Source organism: Phocoena sinus, chromosome 13, assembly GCF_008692025.1.
Source record: "Phocoena sinus isolate mPhoSin1 chromosome 13, mPhoSin1.pri, whole genome shotgun sequence".
Taxonomy (NCBI): Eukaryota; Metazoa; Chordata; class Mammalia; order Artiodactyla; family Phocoenidae; genus Phocoena; species Phocoena sinus.
In genome coordinates this window covers 76,610,086-76,616,085 of record NC_045775.1, presented here as the reverse complement: position 1 = coordinate 76,616,085, position 6,000 = coordinate 76,610,086, and positions in this window count along the sequence as shown.

Genomic DNA, 6,000 nt, shown 5'->3' with positions numbered 1-6,000 from the left:
TGGATAAGATCAAAGGCCTATTCAAATAGAATTTGCAACTATATGTGAACAAACTCAGTTTTCTACAACAAACATCCTGGTAAATGTTACTGGAACAGACATACTGTGGTCTCAAGGTTTTTGTTTTTTAATTTTAATTAATTTGCCTGGTCGGGTCTTAGTTGCAGCACATGGGAGCTTTTGTTGCGGAGCATGGGCTCTCAACTTGTGGCCCGAGTGGGCTCAGTAGTTGCAGCACATGGGCATAGTTGCCCCGCGGCATGTGAGATCTTAGTTCCCCTACCAGGGATTGAACCTGCGTCCCCTGCGTTGGAAGGCGGATTCTTAACCACTGGACCACCAGGGAAGTCCCTGGTCTCAAGGTTTTGTAAGTCAATGACTCTTAGAACTATGATAGCAAACTTTCACTATTTCAGGAAAACTCTTTGTCCTTTTTATTAAGAAGTGAATAGGCAGAAACTGAATTTTGTGATGAAACTATACCAAAAAAGTACAGTTTTAACTTACATTGTATGGTAATAGTTATTTAAATATTTTCTTTTTCTTTTTTTTTTTTTTTTTTTTTTGTGGTACGCAGGCCTCTCACTGTTGTGGCCTCTCCCGTTGTGGAGCACAGGCTCCAGACGCGCAGGCTCAGTGGCCATGGCTCACGGGCCTAGCTGCTCCGCAGCATGTGGGATCCTCCCGGACCGGGGCACGAACCCGCGTCCCCTGCATCGGCAGGCGGACTCTCAACCACTGCGCCACCAGGGAAGCCCGCCCCGCCCCGCCCCGCCCCGCCCCGCCCCCCACCATTTCTTGATTACAGGAAATAGGCTTCATTCAGCCTCCATACCGTCCCTGAGTTTCTTGAGCAGGTTCAAATAGTTGCTAATTAGGGAAGGGAGGGGATGCAGAGACAGGGGAGGAACAATAGTGCAGCCTTGGGGCAACGTCCTGGTTCCCCATCAAGGGATACAGACAACAATATCTTTGAGCTGTTTTGCAGATACTGAACCTCACCAGGTGGGAGAAGTTAAAGGTTAATGATGGTACGCTGCCCACAAGCACTAGACACCAGACCAATTGGAACCAGAAGGTTGATGATGCTGACTCCCACTTACCTCACCACCAACCAATCAAAAGAATGGGGCCCTAGCCCTCTATGGCCCCCTTTGCCTGGCAAAGCAATAAAGCTATTCTTTTCTACTTCACCCAAAACTCTGTCTCCAAGATTTAATTCGGTGTCGGGATACAGAGGCCGGATTCGGCTCCAGTATGTGAGTGAGAGGAGGAGACATAGATAGACTCTTTGTGCACAGCGCTGATGACTATCCCAGCTGCTATGAGGGGCTTCATTATTTGCCAGTGGAAACCAATGCAGTTCACCTAGCATTCTTTGACTCATCTCTTTAGGAGTTCTCTCATCTATCAGCCTGGTGACTCTACAAAGAAAGAATATGAAATTAGTTTGGCACGACTTATTCCTAGTAAATTTACACTGGCTTATGGGACTTCCCTGGTGGTCCAGTAGTTAAGATGCTGTGCTTCCAATGCAGGGGGTGCAGGTTCAAACCCCGGTTGGGGAACAAAGATCCCACATGGTGCGTGGCCAAAAAATAAAAAAGAAGAAAAGCTCACACTGGCTCCAAGGACCAGTATTTTCTCTACCTTTTTTTTTAAACTTAAAAAATATTCCAATTTAAATTCTTTTTTTTTGGATGATATAAATTATTTAGTCCTGCTTAATTTTTATCTTTATCCTGAATATGTTATTTTGAAGATCACAGATCTAGGATTGGTAATGCCTGGTGATGACACGAGACCACTAATGAATGAGCATAATGCTCTTTAAAAAAGCTAATGCAGGGCTTCCCTGGTGGCGCAGTGGTTGAGAGTCCGCCTGCCGATGCAGGGGACACGGGTTCGTGCCCCGGTCCGGGAAGATCCCACATGCCGCGGAGTGGCTGGGCCCGTGAGCCATGGCCGCTGAGCCTGCGCGTCCGGAGCCTGTGCTCCGCCACGGGAGAGGCCGCGGTAGTGAGAGGCCTGCGTACAGCAAAACAAACAAACAAACGACAACAACAACAACCAAAAGCTAATGCACAATGTCACCAAGGTAAGGACATAGAAGGCTCCTGAATTTCCCTCCCCTCATGGACACGCCAAATACACAGCTACACATGGAGCAATTCCCTGTAACGAAAATCCAGAAACTGTCAACTTGTCTTCCAAGTGTGGTACATTTTGCATTCCCCCCAGCGATGAATGAGAACTTCTGCTGCTACACATCCTCACCAGCATTTGGCATTGTCTTGTTCTGTATTTTGGCCATTCTAATAGGTGAGTAGTGGTGATATTTAAATTCTTTTTGTTTCCAATCTACATTCTAAGTCAGCCATCCCCAGCTTTTCTGGCACCAGGGACCGGTTCCGAACAGGCTGCAGACCCTGTTCTAAGTGATGACAATCTAATGTGTAGCTAATTGTTCTGGCAGTTCTCTCAGGGATAAATGAAACTTACAAATCTATGGTTTCTTAAGTCATGCATAATCAATTGCCGAAATAGTAATTGCATGTTATTCATTGTTACAGTGTTGTAAAGGCCTTTTTTTACATAGTCAAGGCAATTACAAAGTCTGGAATGAATGATCAAAAGTATTATGGGTACTCAAAGCTCTGTGTGTGTGTAACCAAAGATGGTTGAAACCAACCGAGGCTTAACCTCAAATGCAACAGAAGACTTGGGTTTTCTAAGAAGACATGGGGTGCCCTGGCATTGACAGGCCAGGTTGGGACACCCCATCTGAAGATAAGTAGAATGTGCCATGAATGCACCTCCCGGGGGAAGCCCTTCCTGGTACTTGCTTAAGATTCCCAGTGAGCTAAGAGCAGCCCAGTGTCCAGGAATCCACAAGACTCTGACGTAACCTTTGACCCAAGCATTTAAATGAGACAACCAGGGGTCAGGACTGTCTGTGAAGAGAAAGGCAACTAGCACCGCCACGTGATGAAACCAGAGAGTGAAATCAGAGAATGGAGAGGCCTGAAGAGGAGATGACACCAAAGGGTCATCCCCTCAGCTCCTCTGGGATGGAGTTAGCTCAAGGGGAGGCACACACAAGGTCCCCTGAGTGACCACGAGTGATATCCAAGGGGGCAAGCACAGACTCTTTAACTGGCCTGAACTCAGCTATCCTTCCCTCAAGCCTTCCTCCTAGACTCTCAGCAGTCCTCTTTGGAACAGTAGGAGTTTAACGTGAGCAGCCACCTGTGGCTGAGAGGGCAGGGCAGGCCTTACCTGGAAGTGGGATTTGGACTGCACGTTTATTATTATTATCTTTGGCTGCATCGGTTCTTTAGTTGTGGCGCACGGGCCCTTCTTTGTGGAGCACGGGCGTCTCTCTAGTTGTGGCGTGCAGGTTTTTTTTTTTATTCTCTCTCTAGTTGTGGCACGCAGTCTCCAGAGTGCGTGGGCTCTGTAGTTGGTGACACGCACGGGCTTAGTTGCCCCGCGGCATGTGGGATCTTAGTTCCCTGACCAGGGATCAAATCGGCGTCCCCTGCACTGTAGGGTGGATTCTTTACCACCGGACCAGCAGGGAAGTCCCTGGACTGCACATTGATGAAAAGATGGAGTGGGTGGGGAACGAGGATTGGCAGGTCAGTGTGGAACCTGATTCATCAGGAGAGGGAAGTTCCTGGAAAGGGAATTAGGCCAGAAAGTTGAGTTGGGGACCAACAGCAGAGATCTTGAATGTCGTCGGGCTGAAGCTTTCAGATGTTTCACCAGGAAGCCGTGGAATGCTTCTGATGTGGGACTCGACATGCACAGGCCTGTATGAAGCCAAGACAAATCTGACAGTGAGCTGTGGAACAGACTGGGCAAGAGAGACTGGAGACAGGGAGGTCTGACCTAGGCTACGGTCATGGTCAAAGCCCAAAATGAGATGTGCATGGGCCAAGCTGAAAAAGGAAAGGAAAAGACAGAGATTCTGGTGACCAGTCCAATGAACTTGGGAGTGAAAAATACAGAGAAGTTGACAATTTAAAAAGACCCTCTGTTCAAAACCTGTATCATGCTCGTTTACAGACAGCTGTGCCCTAGGAAAGAGAGAGGGCTTTCCAACTCTTTTATGTGGGTCACACTCTCCCAGGAAAATGGAGAGTTTCTTTCAAAAGAAGTAACTCCCCCCCACCAGTGCACATGTATTATTTTTTCCTGCCAAAAGAATCCCGGCTATCTTCTTGGTTCTGGGTATCTTATTTATAATTTTTATCTCAAAGGCCTTCTAGCTCTTTATCCACTTCCTGCGGGAGCCAGAGTGGGAAGTGGAGTAGGGAGACAAACTTCTCCCTTGATCTCATTGAATCACCAGAGTCCCAGCAGAAGAGAGATGGCAAGTTACAGCCTCGTTCCCAGAGAGAACATAATAAATGCACGATGTGTAGAGACTTTTACAGAGATGTGGACAAGATGAAAGGAAACCAACCAAGATGGTAGAGCACCTCCGGGATAGTAACGTGGAGAGCCATCAGCACGGTCAGCTTGAAGGGACCGGGAGAGGAAGTGGTTACGAGAACCCAGAGAGGCCCGTAGCTGAAGGATGGGGTCGCTGGAAAGCTGCTGTGGCCTTCAGTGTAGGAACCAGACACACAGCTGCCAGCCCAACCCCACTGGCAAGGCGCTAGAACAATCAACGCCCTGCAGGCTCTTTCCTCCTGCCCTCCTATTTCCTGCTGGTGTCTACTATGGGCTGAAATCAGCCAGAACCCAGAAGGGGAGGGAGCTCCAGGAACAGTTCACACAGGTCGGCGCCTGGGGACAGAGCAAGGTGGAGGAGAAAGGGGTGCAGATCTGGAGGGACGAACGGAATATTCAGCAAGTTAATACTGACATACAAAACAAAGCAACACAGTAGAAACTGGCCTGTCTTTTACGGAGCACAAACTACGGACCCAGCTTGAGGAAATGATGGAAAGCCAAGGCTTTACTTGGTGAGTGAAGGGGTCTTTCTCTTTGGAAGCTGGTCTGCAGGGAGAGGAGATGAGCTGAGGCCCCAAGAAGCAGGCACCCGAGAGCACGTGGAGACAGGACGGAATGAGGGACACTGCAAATCCCTTTTCAGGGTCCTGGTTTCAGTTTTCTGAGAGGACTGGTGGCCTGTTTTCATGAAAGTCCCTTAATTCCGTAGAAAAAAATTCCCCTTTTACAAAGAACAGCTTGAGGAAGTTTCTGTGTGTTACAACCAAAGAACTTGAGGTCTGCTTCATCTGAAACAAAGGAACCTTGAGCACACGACTTCATTTAATCCACGTAACAGCCCTGATGGGAGGTAGGTCCCCTTATCTCCACTCTATTTTATTTTATTTTTATTATTACTACTTTTTTGGCCACGTGGCTTGCGGGATCTTAGTTCCCAGACCAGGGACTGAACCCAGGCCCCGGCAGTGAAAGCGCGGAGTCCTAACCACTGGACCGCCAGGGAAGTCCTCCCTTATCCCCATTTTAAAGATGAGGCTATTCAAGGTCTGAGTCAGATCAGGCAATCTTTGTCTAGGTGTCTGGGACTCACACACTCGGGTCTGCCTCCAACGCTCTGGAATTTTCAAGGACTCCGCAAGCTGGCAAGCCGGGCCAAAAGCAATTTCCAAAACCAGAAGGGAACTCCACGTTTGCCCAAGGCACCCCGTGGGGACGCTAGCCTCTCCTGTCAGTTTGCCAGCTAAAGCAACTGGGATGCTGGGAGGAGCCAGCAGGCACGGCCACCCAGCTCCTAAATGTTTGAAAGGGACCAACCTTGGACTTGGAAAACTGCCGCTGAGTTTTTTTCAAGTACTCCTGGGAAAGCAGTGTATTTGCAAATGCCGTAATTCCTCAGCTAAACACCAAGGATGGGGTGGACTGCATGTGGGAACATCCCCGCATCCCCCAATTCCAGACCCCCCAGCCCCAGAGGTAGACCGAGTTGTTGGAGGAAGGCGGCCTGCTCACCAGCCCCAGGAGCCTGGGGTGGGGCTC